Source organism: Podarcis vaucheri (genome assembly GCF_965113315.1).
Source record: "Podarcis vaucheri genome assembly, chromosome: 3".
Lineage (NCBI taxonomy): Eukaryota > Metazoa > Chordata > Lepidosauria > Squamata > Lacertidae > Podarcis > Podarcis vaucheri.
Window position 1 is genome coordinate 97,630,801 of NC_138761.1, and position 23,229 is coordinate 97,654,029.

The 23,229-nt window shown below is 43.3% G+C and overlaps 1 long non-coding RNA gene across 1 annotated transcript in view; it reads left to right on the top strand.

The window, feature by feature from the left end:
* Positions 1-23,229, top strand: part of LOC309528285 — a 182,143-nt gene that overhangs the window by 146,366 nt on the left and 12,548 nt on the right. Inside the window, exon 3 of the long non-coding RNA XR_014217596.1 lies at positions 20,015-20,136. This is a non-coding gene — a long non-coding RNA (uncharacterized lncRNA). The remainder of the gene's footprint in view (positions 1-20,014; positions 20,137-23,229) is intronic.

Consider the following 23,229-nt stretch of genomic DNA (forward strand, 5'->3'; position numbering starts at 1 on the left):
TGACTTCCCCCCACCCCCTCCCTTGCATCCCTATTCCCAAATTTATATCAGCAAATTATTGTTTTCTCATAATCTTAACCATCTCAATAGCCCTTTTATAAAGAAAAACGATTGTTCTAAGTTGGATCTCAGTTCTCTTCCATCGATTTCTCATTTTGTCATTCATTTCGGTCATATTAATTAATTTCCATTATCCTGAGTGTTGTTAAAATTACATCTTTCCCTCCCTCCCGTCCCCAATATGCGTCCCTTCCCAATGTATGTCCAGAATATCAGTTCTTAGCCTGGGTTCCTCACGTCCGAGGCTCTCCCATCTCTCACAGTCCCTCTCCGCCGGTCTTGTTGGTAATCCTTTATGTCTGTCATCAAATCCCGAAAGAGCTCTATCTCAATCCATCCATAGTCTCTTACATACAACTGCTGAGGAATTTCCACAAGGCATGGATCTTTCAGATCATAGTCAAAGTCAAAGTCATAGTCAAAGTCAAAGTCAGAGTCCATGTGGAGGCCCCAATTGTGTTTCTTTATTTTAAATTCTTGGATTCCATAAGCTTCGAGGGCCTCCACTTTCGTCTGTTGCATCTTTCGTAGATTTGTTGTAGGTTTAATCCAATAGTCTCCTTGCTTGTATTCCACAGATGTCAAATTCTGGTTAGTATCTTCCAACTTTACTTTCTCTTTCCCTTGTTTTGTCTCCTTCTCTTTAATTGTCACTTGAAATTCAGCTGTGGATTCTTTCTCATTCCAATCCTCCTTACAGTCAGCAGAGTTACTTGTTTCTGTAGTGAAGGTCATTATATGTTTACTCATTTCTGAGATATGCTCTTGTAAGGTTCCCACCAGTGAGAACATCCTTTCGATTTCAGCCAGTACCTTTCCATCCACAGCCATTGTAATTCCACAGAATTCCCCCTAGAGGGAATCTGATTCTTTAAGGTTACTCTCTCCAACAATCCTCTTTCTTATTTTTATTACTTTGTTTCCAACAGTTTAAATTCAATTGTAACACCTTTTAATCCAGAGGGATCTTAAGTAACAGTTTTTTCCTGTAAACTGTATCTTTGACAGCTTTGACAGCTGTCAAATTCTATGCTTACAGGCTCCAAAATAGAACGCTCCCGGGCCCGGGGGGAGGGTTGTTTACAACAAAAAAAGGAACTTCCAAAACTCCACTCTCCTGCACAAAATTGCTCTTTTTGCCAATCTTGGAAGTCAATGTCTTTTTTTTTTTTAAACTCACCCTTTACAGGGCAGGCTCTCCAGCTTAGTTCTTACGTCGTTGCTTTAACTCGTCTGCAAGGTGGGGGTGCGGACTTCCTTTTAGCACACCCCCCGATCGTCTCTAATTCAGACTAAAAAATTTTAAAGTCCAATTTCCATTTACTCACGGGTTGCTCTTTTCAGCCGAATTTCAAGGAAGGAAGTCAGCGCTCTTCGGTCATGGCTCGCGGCTTCGCTCAGCTGGGGTAGCGATGGACTCTCAGTGCCACGCCACCCCCCATATCCCTTCCGTAGCCTTTAAAAAGGCTCTTCGCGGATCAGGGGGGCGCTTAAGGCACCTGCCGAGTCTTCAGTCCGCAGGCCCCGTGCCTGTGGTTTTTAAGGGTCCCCGTGTCGCCGGCACGGCAAAGACCCGTCCCCTGCTGAGCAGATTCCCTCCGGAGCTCGGAGGGAATCCGCCATTCCCGGATCGCGCCAACCCCGGAAGTCCCGGCCAGTCCTACTGTTAGGCAGAGTGAGGCAGGCGCCTCAGTCGGTTTGGGTGTCACGAGAATGCAACAAATGGTTAGTTGTTTAGTTGGCTATTATCAGTGCTTTTTTCCTATAAAAATGTTTAGGGGTACTCTGATTTTGACTCAATAAAATCACCCTTTTATAGTTCAAATCGGGAGAAATAAATACAGTAAATGGACAAAAGTACAAAGATTTACAAAATGTTTAGGAGTGTGCATACCCCTGCGTTCCCCCCAGAAAAAAGCACTGGTTATTATTGTCTTCATTTATACCCCAGATGGGCGGTATATAAATAAATTATTATTATTATTATTATTATTATTATTATTATTATTATTATTATTATTGCTACTGGGCAGAGACAATGGTGGCATGGGTGTCCACAGGAATTCTTTGGGAGAGCAAGGAAAGATTTATCCGGGAGTGAGGGGAATAAAATACTAAAAGAGTGGAGCAAGCTAATAAATATCTCACAAAAAAATGAGGACTTTTACTTCGTATCCCAGGTTCTACAAATGTTAGAAACTTTTAAAAATGAAAGCTGGGAATCTGACGGTTATGGTTCATGGGGGGATGGGACACAACTGCCCCACTCTCTTCCACTGTGGGGTTTTCTTGTCTTGTAGGATTTTCTTGTGGGGTTTTCTTGTCTTGTAGAATGATTGTCATGCATTTACTATCTATAGCAGGGGTTGCCAAATTGAGTGGGGGGACACAGGCACATTTGCAAACTGGATAAAATGCTGTAGTGCCATGCACATGCTGCAGCCATTTACACATCACCTGTAACATCCATGTGCATGCAGGCACACTCATACCCCTTCCTCCCTGCATCCAGTTAGGCTTGAATAAGTGTTTTTATATTATTATTATTATTATTATTATTATTATTATTATTATTATTATTATTATTGGGGTGGCACTGTGGTCTAAAACACAGAGCCTAGGACTTGCCGATCAGAAGGTCAGCGGTTCGAATCCCCACGATGGGGTGAGCTCCCGTTGCTCGATCCCAGCTTCTGCCAACCTAGCAGTTCAAAAGCACATCAAAGTGCAAGTAGATAAATAGGTACCGCTCCGGCGGGAAGGTAAACGGCATTTCCGTGTGCTGCTCTAGTTCGCCAGAAGCGGCTTAGTCATGCTGGCCACATGACCCGGAAGCTGTACGTTGGCTCCCTCGGCCAGTAAAGCAAGATGAGCGCCGCAACCCCAGAGTTGTTCGCGACTGGACCTAATGGTCAGGGGTCCCTTTACCTATTATTATTATTATTATTATTATTATTATTATTATTATTATTATTATTTCTGATTTCTCCCTGTGTGTGTGGTGGGGAGAACTACTCTTCCTAAGCCTAATTTCTGCAGGAAAGCTACCTGATATTGGTGATATGTTCTTTTGTTCTTTGCAAAACTACGGACAGCACAATAAAGGGGCATGTTTTGGCTTCTTCTGGCATGGAGGGGGAAAATCCTAGCTGCCATATTCACAGCTTTCTCTCCTTCCCGTTCCCCACCACCACCCATTAAGGCGAAGAGGGAAATTACTTTTAATATATCATCGACTTCTTATGCCCAAACTGTGGCCAGTTTTCCATTTTTAATCTTCTCTTTAACAAAGAGCAGTTGGGCAGCTCTCGATGGCGAAAACACAGCAGTCAACTACCTTGTAAATGAGAAGCGGTGGTAGTAAAAAATGAATTTGTATATCACCAGGAGTAGAGAGTGTGTCTGCCTTGTAAATTTAATTAAACAGCAGGTGCAAAATCAGGTCATATGGCTTTCATGTGCCCCATGTGAGGATGACAACTAAACAATGATTCTAATATGAAGAAATTTGCATACATTTGCATGGGATTCCGTGGAACGCACAGGGCAGCTCTCGCCTCCTCCTTGCATGTCACTTCTGGGAAGTTGATTATCCTGAATGAAGGGAGTGGTGTCCCTTCCGCAATGTTTCCCAAATGCTAGAAATGCTTCCATTCTGTCATAGCTGGAGAAAAGGGACTCCTGCCTGATAATGGAGCACTTTCACAATGCAGAAAACAGTGGTACCTCGGGTTAAGAACTTAATTCGTTCTGGAGATCCGTTCTTAACCTGAAATCCTTTTACATGGTTTTGTACATTTTGTGGTATTTTATGCATTGTGATTTGCTGTTATTTTTATTGAATATATTCTCTATTGTGGTTGCTAAATATGAACTGTTTAATTATTATTTGCTGATGTTTAATTTTACTGTTTGCTACAGTGGTACCTTGGGTTAAGAACTTAATTCGTTCTGGAGGTCTCTTCTTAACCTGAAACTGTTCTTAACCTGAGGTACCACTTTAGCTAATGGAGCCTCCCGCTGCCGCCACACGATTTCTGTTCTCATCCTGAAGCAAAGTTCTTAACCTGAGGTACTATTTCTGAGTCTGTAACCTGAAGCGTCTGTACCCTGAAGCGTCTGTAACCCAAGGTACCACTGTACATTGCTTCCATTTGCTTAAAAGCAAAATGAGAAGGACACAGCGGGGGTAAGGACACGCCCCTACATTTTGGAGGGACTCATTTCTCCAAATAGGATTTACTTGCTGAAGTACTTCAGCAAACCTGGTCTTTGTCCCATGAACGTCACACAGAACTCTGATTGCTCTATGGTTTTATAGGATGAACAAGGACCTTTGTCGGTTTTCATGCTTTCCAGACTTTCCTGTTGGTGTCTGTTCCCCGTTATGTTTTTATTCGGAAGGATGTGCACTGATGAAGATGATGATAATGATGAAACAGAAAAGCAATATTTCAATACATGTTTGATTAACACTGGTTTCTTGGGACTCTACACTGTTTTATTGAGGGAGAAAACTAACACTTCCTTCATTTTTCATTTACAGAAAAACTCACACATAAATCACGAGAGTGTCATCTTTTCCACAGGAGCCAAAGTCAGTATCCCAATCCAAAAAGTGCCATGTGGTGGGAATTAAAGTGCAATACAAAAAAAATTAAAAAAATTATTGATATGCAAATGACAAAGGCTCTATTACATTCCAGCAACTGCACTCTGTCCACATTTAGCCAGCAGTCCCAAAGTGTTTTACGGTGTTTTAATTCTAAGCACTGAACTTTTACTGGTATTTTTAGTTTTTGTCTTGGCTTATGACCAAACAAATCTAACTTACTTACAATGTGCCTTGTTTCTCTGCTTCAAAATAAAAATGCAAAAATCTATACCTTTGAAAATAAATGCTTGCTTAAAGCTTCATGACTCTGTAGGGATGAATGGATCCACCAACTTCAGTTTCTCATTTTTCCAGTTTGAAGTTAAGTTTGGCACATTTCCACATCACTTGGTCATTTTTTAAAAAAAGAGTTCTCACAAAAATTCAACACCATTTTAGTCTATGTTTCTCATGGTATACTCATTTTTACATGACATTTCCCCAGACATACCCATTTTTTCAAGACATTTTTTGTGACATAATGTAAGTTTTGTATATTATTTTCACTGATGCGCACACATATTTCCCCTAATGCACACCTTTTTTTCTACACATTTGAATTGCGTCACAGAAAATCATAGAAGTGTGATTTCAAAGGATAGCAGTGTTTTGGTTCGCCTCTTGTTTCAGGAAGTATGAACTAGGCAGGCTCCTATTAAAATGCAAAACTGAACAGAAATTCTTCTCATCCCTAATTCCTATGAGCAACACATTCCAGTCAACCAAGCGGAACGTACTGCTGAGTCACTAGTGATTTCCTAATGAATAATTGCAGGCTGTTGATCTATAAAGGCATGCTGACTGTGAATAATGTCACCTTTGGAATCATCGCAAATCACAGTCATGGGGGCTATGTTCTACCTCTACTGTCAGATTCAGCACACCTCTGGTTGCAGATTGTTGGGAATCACAAGCGGGAAGAGTGTTGTTGCCCTCAGGTCCTGCTTGCTGGCTTCGCATAAGCATCTGATTGGTCACTTTTCAAACTGGCCAGAGTAGATGGACCATTGGCCTGATCCAGGAAGCAGTTCTTATGTTACTTCCTAACCTGGCCACCTGCATTGTGGCAGAAAAGGTTGGAATGAACACTAGACAATTCTATGATGTCAACAGGCACCATCTGCCATCTTGTGGAGACTTTGTGTAGTATAGGGGTGTCCCTGGATGCCAGCCTTTCTGCTAGACCAAGAATGGAGAATTTGTGGACTCCAACCCCCATCAGTCCCAGTCAACATGGTCAATGGTCAAGGATGATGGAAGTTGAAGTCTGACAGTGTTTGAAGAGCCATAGGATCCCCATCTCTGTGCTAGAGTATCCAAGGGAGGGGAAAACCAAAGGGTAGGAGGATCACTCATGATTCCTAGAACTGTAGAGTTGGAGTGGCCCTCCAACACAGGAATCTCAACTTGATCATAGAATCATAGAATAAATTCCCTCCCTGAGTCGCTGGGCAGAAGGACCAATGAACCAGAAGGAGCAGGGGGTGGGGCAAATACATACATATGCATACAACCATTTTATTAGTTGGTCATCTCCAGTTTCTTTTCTTTTATAGATGTACTTAATTAATCACAGTTACAAATACAAATTTGACTGAGAAAATAATTTATTGAGACATCGAACATTAACACATATTATCACTACTATCAGAATCCTGAAGCATATTAAACACCATTAAAACATGCTGGTAAGATGCAAAATATTAACACACTTTAGTTTCCATTAGTCATAAAAAGGCATCAGACTACATCTATGAGTGTTCCTCACGTACAGCCATACCATTGATAAATGTAAATGTTACTTGTCCTTTTTAAGTTACAATAAACCAAAAGGATTTCCACTTACGCTGTAATCCTGAAAACACATTTACTAGGGAGTAAGCCCCATTGGGACTTGAATACATGGATAGGATTGTATTGTTAACGCCCAGCATTTAGCACTCCAAAATCTCTTAACATGCTCTCATTCTTGTTCACATCTATTTACTTGATATCTTCCTTGCTTTACCCAAATGAAACACATTGGTTTTGCTTCCAACTGCTAATTCCTAAAATTTAGTGCCACGCTCCCTTAATGAAAGAATTTCCTTCCTTGTCCACTACTTGACATAGAGAAGTTGTGCCACTATAGTGATATATGAAAAAAGTCCTTTCTCTTTGTCCCTCGGTACAAAAAGGAAAACGTTATACCAAAAGGCAGTAATCAAATCCCCAAATCAAAAGAAGTTTACCCATAGAGAAACTGCAACACATCTTCTCATTCACATGTCGACAGGGATTTTTCTTTCCCTGACATGAAAACGTAACCCGAGGAGGGAAAAACATCAGAAGTAATTACAAATGTGGATTAATTATGACATCAAAAACCAAGTTCAATAGCTCTGAAGAAACATTCAAATAACCTTGCACGGGGAAAAGGGAAGCGACAGCCATGAATAGTAAGGAACCTGTCATACATTGCTTATTTTTAAAAAATAAAAAGCTAATGTGCTTTGTGAATTGAAATTGGTTGGTGATGTTTGTTTAGCTGTGTTAATTAAAGAGAGAGGTTACTCTAACAGATTAAAGACCAAAAAAAGAATAACAAAGAAAATTGAAAAGACTGCATACAGTAAGGCAGTATTATCAAAGGCAAAATAATGTAGCTGGGGGGAAAATATCGCCTTGAGGTGCCCTCTACATCCATCACTTCAACACAAGGAGCAAATTGTGCCAATGTTCCAGTCATTATTTAACAGAGATGAGGACAAGGGATGGGTATGAACTTACTTAGTCCTCTGCGAAAAGTGGACTCCAGTGGACCAACCCAAGCTTAAGCTTCCAAACCATTTTTTGTAGATCAGAGCACAACTCTGAATCCCAGTCATAGCCTTCTCTGAGTTTTGCAGTACATTTTCAGGGCACCCAAAAGCGTGTCTTCAGCATCAAAGAAGCATACAAATGGTGAGTTTCTACTGGTGAAAAGCATGTGTCTTATGCATAAAGTTCATATTTACACAAAGAGGTGAGTGCAAAATGCATGAAACAGGACAGAAAGAGGAAGGAAATGGGGCAGAATCAGGTCTATGGGGTGACAAAGCCTGCTACCTCGTACAAAAGGACGAGACAAGTTGCCCTTCCACATAAATAGCAGCATTCAGGGGCTGGACTTAACTGTTGCAAATAATGAAACAACCACCTCAGGCACCTGTTTGGGGTGTCAAATGTTTTAGTTATGTGACTGTAGTAGTAGTATATTTTTCCTGTCAAGGGAGAGAAGCAGCATTTTCAGCAAACGGGTGCCAAAATAACTTGGCCACCCTTTGGCACTAAGCGCCTTGGCTGAGGACTGGGTTGCATTTTGTCATTTCACCTCTGGCAGCAAAATGTCTAAGCCAGCCTTGGTAGCATCTGGGGATTCTTCCAAAAGTGTCTTGCACACTTGCTCTCCACCTCACTTGGTTCCTCAGGCCAGAGGCGGACTTAGGGCAACGTGATTGAACTCCGGGTGCATCCACAGGTGTGTAAAGGATTCAGTCCTGCTTTCTGCAGGTACTGACTGCATAAGCAGCTGATCCATTGCTGTCTCTACTTGCCCCCGACCTGACATTGCAGATGACATCAGGTATGGGACAGGTGGGCGTGATTTGGGGGAAAGGGTCTCATGTAGCCACTGCCCACACTCTCACCTGCAGCAGCAAGAGGGAGGAAGTAATTGCAAAAGGCGGAGCAATGCAGAGCATCGTGTTGGGGAGGGGGGAGTGACTGGCAGGCAGTGATTGGCATTGCATTTGGCTTGCCAGGAATGGACAATGTCCCAATTAAGCCCATGAGCCCAGAGGCTCCTTAGTGCATATATGGTGAGAGCCTACATGTGCAGAATGTGTGTTCATAGAATCATAGAATTGTGGAGTTGGAAGGGACCATGAGGGTCATCTAGTCCAACCCCCTGTAAGGCAGGAATCTTTTGCCCAGTGTGGGGCTCAAACCCATGACTGTGAGCTTGAGAGTTTCGTGCTCTGCCAACTGAGCTGATAATACAGTCTACGTCAGTGGCACAGCGTGGGTTGCCAGCAGCTGGACACATATCTGTCATGAAATTCTACTCAATATTGATCCAGAGCAGAAGTCCAATGTATAGTTAGCAGAGTCAAAAATTAAACACATTGCAGGATTCGAAAAAATAGAGCAGAGGCAATTGTATTGCATCCAGCAGAGCTTTCATGCTACTGAAGGTAAATGAGCATAATGATCACAAATCCAATACATTCAGGATTGGCACTGTCCAGAAGAAATGCAGTTGCAGCAGACTTAACTTACCAAAACTTATAATAAGTCTAAACCTTAATGCTAAGCATACTATGTACAGAACACCACACCAGAAGAAAGAGAGATAGAAAGAGAAAGTGAAACCCGGACTCCTTCGGGCCTCTTTTTATAGTCAGCATGTCCTTGACAGAAGAGATAAGAGAACTAGTTTAAACCAGCTGTACTCAGCTTCTCTGAAGGAATAACCCAAACATCATGAACCACCTGCTTTTTCCTTTCACACAGAGAAGCTTCCAGAACCCTCTTGAATTAATTAGAAAAGGAAAGATCTCTACACATCAGATCAAGACTTTCTGCACTAAGAAATGCAAACTGAGAGCACCACACCCCCTGGTGGACAGGACAGCTGGGGTGGGGGCACATGTCAAGGAGGCGAGGGTGGAGCCCATGTGGAAGGTGAATGGAGCCCTCTTCCAACAGGCTCCTCACCTGCTGCCTCCATCCACCTGACCACTAGGCCAACCTGCCTGTTGCCAGCTGCCAGGGCTCTGTGCCTGTTGTGGGGGTGCTTGATTGAACCCCCTCAAAAATGTGTGCCTGGGGCCATGGCCCCCACCTCCCAACATTACGCCTCTGATCTGTGTACCTTCAGCTGAAAGAAACAGGGATGAAGGGCAGGATCCATCTTTCTTCATAGGTTAACTTAGGGGCTTTGAATGGATAGGATGTAAGTAGAATAAGATCTACCAATACAGCTGGAACCCAGTTAAATTGATGCCACTCTTGTTCACTTGCAGAACTAGGAAGTAAAGCCCATTATGGTCATTCGGTTTTATTCATATGCATTGGGGTAGCTATTATCCCGCCCCTCACAGGCAACACCCAGATTAATCCTTTTATTGCCATCTGCAAGAGGTGTTTCGTAGCAGTGCGTGCCACATGCAATACCCAGTCTAGTGGGTTCTTTTCTCATTTCATTCGGAGCAAACATGTGTAAATACTTTATTAAAGTAAAAAAAGGCGCCTGAACTGAAAGCTGTTCCCCACTGATTGATTTTTCAAAAAAGCTCCCTAGACTGATTCAACTGCAGATGTTTGGGAAATGATTGGATGTAAAGTGCTTTTAATTCATAAAAGCAATAAAAAAAATTTGCTTATTGACTGAACAGATGAGCGAGCTAAGGGGACGTAATTTGGAAGGTTCTTACAGGGAAAAGCTTTTGGGAGGCGGGTGGGAAGGTAATGATAGCGCAGAAAAAGAGCCTGGTTAGATATCGTAGATGATTTGAAGGAGGAGTAGTATCTTAAATGCAAAGTGGTATAATTTAGAGAAGGATCCTATAGTCCCCGGGAGGATGTCCCAGAGAGAGAGAGAGAGAGAGAATTTGGTCTCCCTCTGATGTCATAGGGGACAAAAAGGAAATGTGATGGGGAATGCCTGGAAATATTGTGGAGCCCCTCCACAAGAACAAATGGATGTAAAAGGCTGAATGAGAAAGGAAGCCCTCCCACACTCATTCTGCCCTGTCAGCATAGGAAAAGGCAGCTCCTCAGCCTCCATCTCCCTTTCTCCCTCTCCCATAAGGTTCCTCTGTCTGCTGTACATTTCTACCCCCTGCAGCTCAAGCTCCAGAACGGGGGAAAGTAAGCTGGTAGGATGTTCTACCACTCCATCATTGGACTGTGCTTCTTGGATGTGGAGATGCCCAGCGGCCGCTTGGAGAGCTGGTGTACTCTGGCTCTTGGTTCAGAAGAAGTTGCCTTTCCCTAGTCAGATGGGAACTTAGTGTGGTGGAACGTTCATCCACCATGAAGGAGGCAAATTTAAAAGCAATTCGAGCAAAGGCCTTACTTTTAAGGATTAGGCTGTGTGTGTGTGTGTGTGTGTGTGTTTCTCCACAGCAGCAACAACAAAACCCTTAGCACTGAATATAGTTTGCCTACGCTCAGCAGCACAGTGGCCTTTGTGAGGACAGAATGTCCCGTGGGAATGATGTTACAGGATGTGATGTCATTCCCAGGGGCACTACCGCCAATGGTAGTGCCCTTCCCAAATGTCCCAGGAATGCTGCCAGGCTGTTGAGGGCATCAAGTCACTGCTTTTAGGTGGGCGAGATGGGGGCGGGGGGAGAGACTTGTTGCTTGGCCACCTTGTTCTTCCAGTTGCTGAAAATCTCAGGAGGGGAGGGCGCTATTGTGAGCCTATGCTGCTTGCTGGCTTTCTATAGGCAACTCTTGAGAGAAGGTTGTTGGACTAGATGGGCCATTGGCCCATCTTAAAGTTAAGACCACACACACACACACACACACACACACACACACACACTTCTTAGGAATTCTTCTCCACCCCCCCACCCCCCCGGATTAATCCAGTCTTTGGAAGACATGTTCCCCTGCTTCACCAACCTAAGAAAATTGATGGTCTGAATAACCCAGGGTGTGTTAGTCTAGGAACTCTCTTCCTTGAGCTCTATCATTGCAAAAAATGGCAGCTATACAGTTGTACCTCGGGTTACATACACTTCAGGTTACAGACGCTTCAGGTTACAGACTCTGCTAACCCAGAAGTAATACCTTGGGTTAAGAACTTTGCTTCAGGATGAGAACAGAAATCGTGCTCTGGTGGTGCGGCAGCAGCAGGAGGCCCCATTAGCTAAAGTGGTGCCTCAGGTTAAGAACAGTTTCAGGTTAAGAACAGACCTCCAGAATGAATTAAGTTCTTAACATGAGGTGCCACTGTAAATGCAACCAACCATCTCAGTGCTGCCCTTCAAGGATCAGCTGTCGGTTCAATTGTGTAACTGCAGCTAAAACTTACATTTTGTGTCTGTTTCAGAAGAAAAGTCCATACTGGGGTAACTTTTGTGAACCTTGAGCTACCAGGGTCATTAAATTCAGCACAGCACAGCACAGCACAGCATCTGCCTGTCTGCTCAGCAAGTACCGGAACCTATCCCCTCTTTCGACCACAGAGCGAACCAGCGGAGCACAGCCGTTCCATTTGCGAGGAAATGGTTCGGTGCTCCCCAGAAAACAAGAGACAATTTCACTCAAGCCTATTAACCACACAGCTAGTGACACAGATGTTGACGCAGTCTGCAAGACGGCACTTTGGGGAATGAGGGTGCTGTACATCTTGGTAGTTTAGGTTTTAAGTTCTGGGCTTTGGGGGGAGAAACTCTGCCTGGATTGGGATGGCATCCAGGGACTGGCAATCAAAGACAATGGTGGAGGAAGGTGGGAAGAAAAGACAGAGGGATAAGTAACAGCAAGGGAAGGCAACATCTCGGGCTTTTCCTCTCAGAGCCATTTATGCCTTCTGCTCCTCCAAAGGTAGGCACCGGTCCATGCAACTCCCACAGCCATATGGGAGGCTGAGAATGGAGTTCATCCCAAACAGGAGGCTGAGCAGTGGTGTCCCTATTACAACGCAGCAGCCGGCATATCAGAAGTCTTTTTCCAGGGTGCCAGAAGGCTCCTCTTCAATCAGATCTCCGCCATCAAAGCTTCCTAGGATCACTTAGTAGTGTTCATTTGGATTGGAAAAAATATCCTGGAAATAAAACATCTGCTGCAGCAACACATCGATTACAACAAAGCAAGGAAAAGAAGGGCAGAAAGTCACTCACGTTGTGTGGAATTTCGCTCAGGAAGTGTGAAGATGAGCTGGGTCACACAAAGGAGACACCTATGGAATGAAGCCATGTTAGATGCAGCAGGCAAAATAGAATTAGTCTGCTTTTACTGTAGATGGAATAATAATAATAATAATAATAATAATAATAATAATAATAATAATAGAACTTCATTTATGAATTGCTTCCTATGAAGCATCTCAAAGTGCTTTTGCAATGCAATTGAAAGCATATATAAAATGCTTAATTAAATAAAAATGAGAAAAGGCTACCCATATAAAAACAGGTAAAAGAATTCAGATTCATGCCTTTGTTTTATGGTCATTAGACCATTGCAAAGCAAAGCTTGACAATACAAAACAAGTCAAAAATAGAAATTGACTTGGACACAATAAACCGCAACCTAAACAAACCTAGAATGCTGGATTTCCTTGACATATCACACCTTGCCCCTTTAAAAAAGGAAATGTTATTGCTCTCAATGAATATTAAAATGATTAAAAATGAAATAAACTATAAGCTGTGCAAAACTGAATAAAACTTTGTAGCATCAGAATAAATTTAAAATTCTGAATAACATCCACTGTGGTACTATAATTATTGTTAGGTGTGTTTTTAATACTAACCCAGCTCCCCAATCAATTTCCAAGGGCAGTTTGCCAGAAATAATAGAGCAAATGAATGAATGAAAGCAATGTTTAATAAAACAATGAAAATGTAAATGATAGATTTTTTTTTAAAAAAATCACATATGTGTCATAAAAACATTTACCTTTCTTGGTCTGGTAACAACTGATATTGAGAGGTGCATTGCCACTGAACAAAACTAGCATAGTGAATAGCCACTGGTAGCCTTTAGGCTGCAGACCTAACTTCATTTACCTGTAAGCCCAGTTGAATTCAATGGGACTTACTTCTGAACAGGCCCGGTTAAGACTGCAGTCTTTTACTCCATGAAACTGCAGAGTTCCCTTTTAAAACCATCCAAGTTGTTGGGCATCCACATATACTGCAGCAACACATTCCATAAGTTAACTGCTCATGGTGTGAGCTTTGTTGTGTCTCATGAATCCTGCTGCCCATTAACCTCATTGGAATACTATGAGAGAGGGATACCTTTTTTCTATCCATTTTCTCCACATCAACTTAAGCTGGGGGAATGCAAGTGGTGCCCCCCAGAAACTGTTGTACTATAAGACCCATCATTTCTGACCATTGACCATGCTTGCTAAAGCTGATGGAACTTGGAGCCCAGCAATGTCTGGAGCCAACAGGTTGTCTACCCCTGACTTAGGCAATCAAAACCAGGTGGAATAAGTCCTACTAAACTCAACATAATGCAAATACCATTTTGCTGTCAAAAGTTTTCTTTTGTCTGCTGTCATAAAAGGCAAATTTCTTACTTGCAGAGAACCAAAGAACTGAAAGGCAGCAAGGGAGGGAGAAATCAGTAGATCATCAAAATATTCCCAAACTTGTACTGATGCCAAGTTCCTCCAATAGCCATTGCAGATCAGTCTATATATCGTTCTGCTTACCATGCACCCCAAGCAGAGAGCACAAGGGAGTGAGGTGCTTATGGAACAAAGAATGTGGCTAAGCAAACCTTTGCAGCCCAAAATTCTGGCTGTGTCAGATGTTACAGCGGGAGGCAGAGCTATCCAGGGACACCCATCAAATTCAATTTGAAGCAAAATATGGCCATCAAGTTATGCTTTACTCTTCACACACACAAAAAAAAAGATTTATATATTGGGATTCACGAAAAGCCAGTTGGTCTTAAGCTCTCTATTTCACCATTGCTGCTCAAAAATCAGATCTGAAGTTTCCATTGACCCCCTTCCCCAGGCCAAATAAGTAGGGATGCTTGTGAAAGTCTCGCCATTCAAATTTCTATTTGGATTTATCTGCTCTTGGTTCTAGAAGCGAAGCCAATGCATTGGCAATTGGCCACTCTCCCACTTTTGATTTCTAGACTGTGCTCCAGATCATTGCATATGCATGCTTCACACATTCTCCTACCCTATGTTTAAAATGATGCATGATGTACAGGAAGTGGACAGGTTTTGTCCCTTCTCTTGACACTTGAACTTGTGGACATCCAATGAAACTAAACGTTGGGAGACTCAGGACAGACCTAAGAAAATACTTATCCACACAGCACATAGTTAAACTTTGGAATTACAAGAGACAGTGATGATGTCAACATGGTGTTTAACAGGTTTTGGAGCAAGCCCCACCCAAGGAGACAGAATTCAAAGAGATCATCATTCTGGAAGTAGCATGTACACATGAATCAAAGCCTCCCTGAAGATAACAGAGCTCAGCTAGGAACCATCTTACTACAGAGGGAAAGTATGGAATATTAAAAGATGGTTCATGGGTATGTGAATCTAAACACCCTGGTACTTAGTTGGAAAGTGTTTCTGGAACCATGATAACCTGATAACACAGAGGGAGAGAGATAACCCAGTCACCCTTCATTGTGTGTTTCCACCTGAGCATTCGCTGGTGTGATCTGGTCTTGTGGTACCCAGTTCTGGGAAATAAAATATGCAAGAATATTGTCTGCCACACGATCTGCCAGAAGTTTGTTGTTTTACCATCTGGGCAGCTTTTATTTATCCAGCTGTATTTCTTTGGCTTTGCATTTTTAATTGGCACATCTTTCAAGAGGAGCAGCATTGCTTTAACCTCTTCCGTTCCACTCTACGAAGCTATGTCTACAAAGCAAAGCACCTCCCCCCAAACTCAGCATTTCCATTTCATCAAGGGTATATTGGTACCTGAGCAGTCTTTCATGTATTCCCCCCCCCCATGCTCCTCGTCCAAACATCCATGGAGTGATTGGGAACTTGTTGCTCTCCAGATTTTGTTGGACTGTAGGTCCCGTCAGCCTCAGCAAACATGGGCAATGGTCAGGGATGATGGGAGTTGTAGTCAAGCAATGTCTGGAAGGTCACAAGTTCCCATCTCCGCTTGAAATGGTATAAGAGTTCATATCCACAGACTCAACACTCTGCAGCCGTAGCATGAAGTGATGGCTTGCAAGCATGAAACGGGCCATCTCAGGTCAAGACAAGTGCTGGAGATTTCATAACAATTCATATAATGTTAACAAATGGAAGAAATTTAGTTACTTCACACATTCCAGTGCAAGGCACTGAGATGCTATTTTGTAACATGCACAACTAGTTGTGAGCTCCAGCTTGTTGCTGAATGAGCTTTGTGCCCAGCCTTCAGGAACTTGGGCTCTCAGGGAAAGCAGTAAAGCAAAGTGAGACCATAAATGCATCTAGACAGCTCCCAAGCACCTATAAGAAACTTAGCCCCATATATGCTGATCATGCTTGCTGGGCTCTATCTCCCTGAAGAAACTGTCTGTCAGACTAAAGAGACCTTGCCTTATATTATATTGCATTTGGTTTCTGAAGACTGGGAAGAGTACAGAAAGGGACTAATCCTCTCAGCTAGAAGATGGTGGCTGGGCTGTGTCCTCTGTCTACAAGGCCCTGAATAAGATACTAGCTGTTCTCTCCCTGAGGAAGTAGCCTGAACCCAGGGGAGTAGCTAGCGATTTGTGCACGGGGGCGCTGTGGCGATCCACACTCCACCCAGGGTGGGGGGGCGCCACGGTGATCCGCCCAAGGGGGCACTGTGGCAAGCTGCCCACGGAGTTCGCCTGGTGGGCGCTAGCCCCATGCTGCCATTTTGGGCATTGTGGTGGCCCGAGCCACCACGTCACTCCTAGGAGAGACCCGTGGCTTGGGCGCACTGCTGGCCAGGCCCCGCGGTAAGTGCTGCCCCCTGTAGTGTGCCATTTTGTCACCCCCCCAAGGATGACACTCGGGTCGGACCACAACCCCCACCCCCACCCCTTCCTACGCCCCTGCCTGAACCTCATCTGAGCTCTCTGCCATGCATGGCAAGATCTCCAGGTCATGGGCTATGATTTCACCTTTCCCATATTTGGAAAATGGTGGACTGCTACAGTATACGCAGCATAGCACATGCAACATGCCTGTCAACTGTCCCCCAAAAGGCAGGACATCCCATTTTGTCACTTTGCTCCTGCAATTTTCTGGGTTAACAGAGTTGCAAACTGATTATTATTTTTTCGGGAAGCAATTAACACTGTAGTGAGCACCAGATTTCCCCTACATTCCACTGGGTTTCCACAAGTGGCTTTTACATCATGTGAAAGCTGAACTATAAATTGGGAATTAATGGAAAAACATGGGCGGGGGGGGTGCAGAATAAACTTCAATGTGAATGTAATCTAAGTCAGCATTCCATAGCTAGTGGGCACACACAGATCTCTTTGGGAAGTTTGGGGTATCCCCCTCCCAGGATTTCTTTTCTAAATATTGTTTTGTACTTCTGCAAATCCCATGGTTCTCCCATGTCTGCAGCTATCTACTTCTTGTACATGGGCAGAGCAGTTTTGGCTACATTAAGGCCTGGCACCTGAAGAATTCAGAGATGATGATGATGATGATCCTACTTTTTCATAGACAGGGACTCAAGGTGGCTTATACAAATTAGAACAACACAGATAAAATGCTGGAAGCTAAAAATATATAAATGTCTATTGTAAAAAGTAATTAAACTCTAATAGAATTAAAATGCATTATTTTTTAAAAAAATCTATTAAAATAGATGATACTTGCAAAATCTGTCCTGAACATTTGATGCCAGTTTTCAGAAAAGCAGAATATATCCAAGTCGGGGAAATGAAGGTTTGATTGTTTGTTTTTCATTTCAGAGCTTTCAGAAAGGCAGAATACATCTGGGGTGGGTGTGGAGGGGAGAGAAACAGTATTCCATCCTTATACTTTGGGTTGATATATTATTGTCTCTCCGTCTGAGAGATCTTTTAATATGGTGCATCAGAAAATGGTATGAGGCTTGGGAAGTATTGGGAAATGGCTACTCAGGCTTACTAACCATTTGAGGCCAGCAAACAAACTCGGCTACATCTAAACAAAGAAGTGTCCCATAAATCTCGGTGGACTTCTCCAAGCGTTTCCACAGCCTTCCTTCCCGGGCTGCTCCTGCAGAAGATCGCAACCTCTTCCACAGTTGTTTTCAGCATCTAGCTAGGTCTGTAGCAGTCAGCTCTGGTCAAATTATTAAGCCATGATATTTATGAGGCTGTGCATTATTCCATCCTCGCCATAACTGTCAAATCAATCTGATTAAAAGTGCTCCCATCTGGTTCTCATGAAAATAAATTATCGAAATAATCTGCTTCTTTCCCTTCTTCCTTTATTGAAAGCCGGTCTTTATGGCTGTCAAATGTGTTACCCTCTATTTAACAAAATGGACAATGGAGATAGCCGAGAGATATTTTTTTTGGGGGGGGGGGAATAAATAAATAACGCAAAACAAATCACAGCAGAGTGGTTTGTAATAAGGTTCAGTGCATTTAAAGATAAAAGCCCAAGAGTGCAGTACTGAGAATTGGAGCTCATGGGGGAGGCTAAGAGGACGGCAGTTTTGAGCAAACACTTCATTAGGGATGAATAATGGATGTGATCTAATGAGAGCAAAATTGTGGCTTGAGAAGGACGGGGAACTGAGCTGTCAATGATTCACAATTGCCTCACAGAGAGAAGGACTGGTCAAGTGTGCTTCTGCCTTCTGCCTGTCACCAACTAGATCTTCCTTGCATCCATGGACCTGAAGTTGAATGCTCATCCTTTAATTAGGCTGCATGCACACCATACATTTAATGCATTTTTCCTGCCCTCTCCCCACAAAACCCTGGGAACTATAGTTTACTAAAGGTGCTGTGAATTATTGGCTCTGTGGCGAGTAAACAAAAGTTCCTGGGATTCTTTGCAGGGAGCTATGTGCTTCACCTCCTGGCAAATAGAAGGGGAAGAAATGGAGGCAGTGAGAGATTTTACTTTCTTGGGCTCCATGATCACTGCAGATGGTGACAGCAGCCACGAAATTAAAACACGCCTGCTCCTTGGGAGAAAGGCGATGGCAAACCTAGGCAGCATCTTAAAAAGCAGAGACATCACCTTGCCAACAAAGGTCCGTATAGTTAAAGTCATGGTTTTCCCAGTTGTGATGTATGGAAGTGAAAGCTGGACCATAAAGAAGGCTGATCGCTGAAGAATTGATTCTTTTGAATTATGGTGCTGGAGGAGACTCTTGAGAGTCCCATGGACTGCAAGAAGATCAAACCTCTCCATTCTTAAGGAAATCAGCCCTGAGTGCTCACTGGAAGGACAGTTCCTGAAGCTGAGACTCCAATACTTTGGCCACCTCATGAGAAGAGAAGACTCCCTGGAAAAGACCCTGATGTTGGGAAAGATGGAGGGCACAAAGAGTTGGACACGACTAAATGACTAAACAACAACAACAACATATGCTTTAATTATCTGGTGGCTATGCAGCCATAGTTTCTCTTGTTGTTCAGTATCTTGACCGTTGGGGACATGAAATCTCTGGCGATTCATGTTAAGAAGTCCTTGATTGTTTCCCAACCAAATAATTATTTTATTGCCAAAATGTGCTTTGCACAGCTAGCTACAGTTCTCTGTAGAACTTTGCCTGGTGTGTTTTTCTCCTGTGAAAAATTCATTGGTGCAAAATGTGTGGTTCATGAAATTTTCCCATCTGCCCCCCTGCCACTGCAGCTATTTCTAACATCCTAAAGATTGCACCGCAGGATATTTTGGGGTGACTTTTATGGTCTGTTGCTCATTATTCCCCATTGAAAGCAGTGGTCACATCTAGCATTTCACACTGGGCTATATTGCTTCCTTAAAGTGACAGCTTCTAACTTAAGTGGTTTAGCAACTGTTTGATGCAACATGGCATAACTTCCCCACAAAGAAATCAGAATACAATGGTACCTCGGGTTAAGTACTTAATTCGTTCCGGAGGTCCATACTTAACCTGAAACTGATCGTAACCTGAAGCACCACTTTAGCTAATGGGGCCTCCTGCTGCTGCCGCGCTGCCGGAGCACAATTTCTCATCCTGAAGCAAAGTTCTTAACCCGAGGTACTCTTTCTGGGTTAGCGGAGTCTGTAACCTGAAGCGTATGTAACCTGAAGCGTATGTAACCCAAGGTACCACTATAAAGCTCAATAGTTAGCATTGCCTAACCTTGCCGGCAAGCTTTGTGTAAACAACTCAGGACAAATCTGCCATATATTTTGGAAAGTGGCTTGTGCATTTGTCTGCTTGTTCTCTATGGGTTTGGACACAGCTTAGATATTCCCATATTTTGGCACAGGCTTGGCCACCTCTTGAGATAGTCGTCAAACACAGCATGAGGATTTCCAAGATGGGGATGGGGGGTTGCTGTTGACATTTGGATGCCAGGCACCATTTTGAATCAAGATGGTGCTCTGATAAATGACTTTGGTCTGACTTCACCTGTTTTGGAGCACAGGTTTGGCCACCTCTGGAGATATCATCACCAAACTTGGCAGCAAGGTTCCTGAGCTGCAGCAGCAGACTTCATCACCATTTGGAAGCCAGACGCCATTTTGAATCAAGATGGTGAACTGAAAGGTGAGTTTGGTGTGACTTCACCAAGTCAATGGAGTGGTGAGTCGAAAGTCACAAATTACACTAGCCATTTAAACAGCACAATACATTTTGGTTTCTAACAAAATCCTGAGCAGCACTGGGCACTCGTCACTAGTCCTCAGTAAACAGGTCACCCAGAAGCAACCTCTTCCTGAGAGAGAACATATTGCCTAAGGCAGATATGGGGGAACATTGGACCTCCAAATGTTGCTAAACTACAACTCCCATCCCCCCTGGCCATTGGCTAGGCTTGCTAGGGCTGATGGGAGTTGTAGTTCAATAACATCTGGAGATCCAAAAGTCCCCCATGCCTGACCTAGTGCCTTTATGGCAGAGGTGAGATTCAAACCAGCAACTTCCTGATTCATAGCTCAATCTTTCAGCCACTATGCTACAGTAACATTTCAGCCACAGCACCTACCCATCTGCTATGGGCTTCTAGGATCATGGAGGAGGAGGAGTGATGGAACCAATTCAGAAGAATAGGTCTATCAATGACTATAATCATGACAGCTAAAGCAGAAAAATGAAATATCCCATTCAGAGGTAGCACTCCTTAAATTATCAGATTTCAAGGACAAGTCAATCTGCCAATTTCAAAACCATTTCCATGGGCCAATAGAACATAAATAATAGAGTGTTATCTGTGCTCATGTCCTACAGTCTCTTCTTGGAAAAATTCGGACATTGGTTATGTTTACTCACAGCTCAGTGGCATTTCATAGCTCAGGGACTTTCTGAACCAAAATTATCCCTTGATTTCAACACATTTCATCTTGACTATTCAGATACTCTTCTGAGAGCACATTTTATTATCTACACAGAAGTTGCTCTGGGGGTAATCTCATGGAAAGTTTGTTCAGCTCTTCTGTAACATTTCTAAATCCATTTTGTTTCCCCTCTTAACTCCCAAGCAGTCAAGCAGATTGCAGAGGTCTAATTTCTGTGTGTGACACGAGCCACAAAGAAAGCATATCCCTGGGAAAACCTTCACACATTCTCCCTCTTCTTCCCAACACATTTAAATGTGCTTTCCATGCCTATCAGTCCATACATATCCAAGGCGACAGCTACAACCAGCAGCATATTGAACATCTGGCATTTTCCTTGCCAAAATCCCATATCTAGTGTGCTAAAAATATGGTAGAATTTGAAGAGGAAAAGCAATGAGGCTGTAGAACCAAAGCATGAACTTTTGCCACACACATATATATGGAAACAAACAATGCCACACACACACACATGTTGTTGTTGTTTAGTCGTGCCCGACTCTTCGTGACCCCAAGGACCAGAACATGCCAGGCACTCCTGTCTTCCACTGCCTCCCGCAGTTTGGTCAGGCCAGGCTCATGTTTGTAGCTTCGAGAACACTGTCCAACCGTCTCGTCCTCTGTCGTCCCCTTCTCCTTGTGCCCTCCATCTTTCCCAACATCAGGGTCTTTTCCAGGGAGTCTTCTCTTCTCATGAGGTGGCCAAAGTATTGGAGCCGCAACTTTACGATCTGTCCTTCCATATATATATATATATATATATATATATATATATATATATATGCTTTCGTAGATTTTCACGGGTACAGGAATGCAGGTTTTGGTGTCTTCGGGTGTCTTCCCGTGTAAGAGTCGGGGTGTCTGGGCGACGTTTCGACGAGGTCTCACTCGTCATCTTCAGGCTGGTGCTTTCGGCTTCTTGTTACTGGAACAGAGCAGAATCTGGTGTTTGAGTTCCTATAAATACTGTTGAGGGGTGTGGTGTATAGCCTCCAACGTTTTGGGCAGAGAGGAAGTTCCTAGATTAGTGTGCCTTTTCTTCTTTTGTTCCTTAATTACTTGAGGGATATCTTGAGTGATTTCATGAGTGATATTCTGAATACCACTGGGTGGGTCATTAAGTGTAGATTAGTTGCTAAAGCTTTCGTGTCTTGACCTCTTGAGCTTGTGAAGAGTTTTTCTGAGAAGATGGCTGTGCTGCATTTAGTTGTGCTCTGGCTTGGCTTCGTGTATAGGGGCGAGCTGTGATTTTGTGCCTAGTGCCAGCCAGATCTGTGTAGGGATTGCAGGGGGGTGCAGCATCCGGAGGTGCCACTATAGTTTGGCTGCTGGATGGAGTCTGTAATATGTCTGTGGAGAGGGTCTGGGTTTGGGTCTGGTGTGGTTGATTGGTGACGGCGTTCAGTGTGCCTCTGGTTCTGGTGTCGGTTTTTGTGGGGAGGGCTAATTTCCAGATGTCTGGCAGGCGGGACGTGTCGTCACGCTTGTTCATGTTGTGAGGGTGTTTCTCTATCTCGATGGCTTCCATGATTATTCTCTTGTGGTGATGTTCCATGTTAAAGAGCAATTTGGAATCTGCAAAATTAATTTCGTGTCCTGTTTCTTTCATGTGTTGGAAAAGAGAGGAAGTTTTTTCTTCTTTTTTGACGGCATTCTTGTGTTCTGCGATACGTGCATTTATTCGTCTGTTTGTTTGTCCAATGTACGTGGCTGGGCAGACTTTGCAGGGTATTTCATAGACCCCTTGGTTTTCCAGCTGGATTTTGTCTTTTGGGTTTCTGAGGATATTGGCTATTTTTTGGTTGGTGCAGAAGGCTGTTTTGATATTGTGTTTATGGAGGATTTTGCTAATTTTGTCTGTAGTGCCCTTGATATAAGGAAGGAGGGCCATGCCATTGTTTTCTTCTGTGTCTTGGTTTTTGGGGGGTGTTTCTTTTTGGATTAGCTTCGTGACCTTGTTTTTCTGGTATCCATTGGCGATTAACACATTTGAGAGATTCTGTAACTCAGTTGTCAAGTGGTCTTTGTCAGCCAGGCGTTTGGTTCTGGAGATGAGAGTCTTGGCTACGGAGTTTATTTGTGCAGGGTGGTGGTGTGATTGTGCATGTAAGTAGCGGTTGGTGTGTGTTTTTTTCCGGTAGATAGTGTGTCCTAGGGAGCCATCAGGTTTTTTGTAGATTAGGACGTCAAGAAAGGGGAGTTGGTTGTTGTCTTCTATTTCCATAGTGAATTGTATTTTGGGGTGTAGGCTGTTGAGATGTGTGAGGAAGCTGTCTAGTTTTTCTTTCCCGTGTGGCCAAATTAC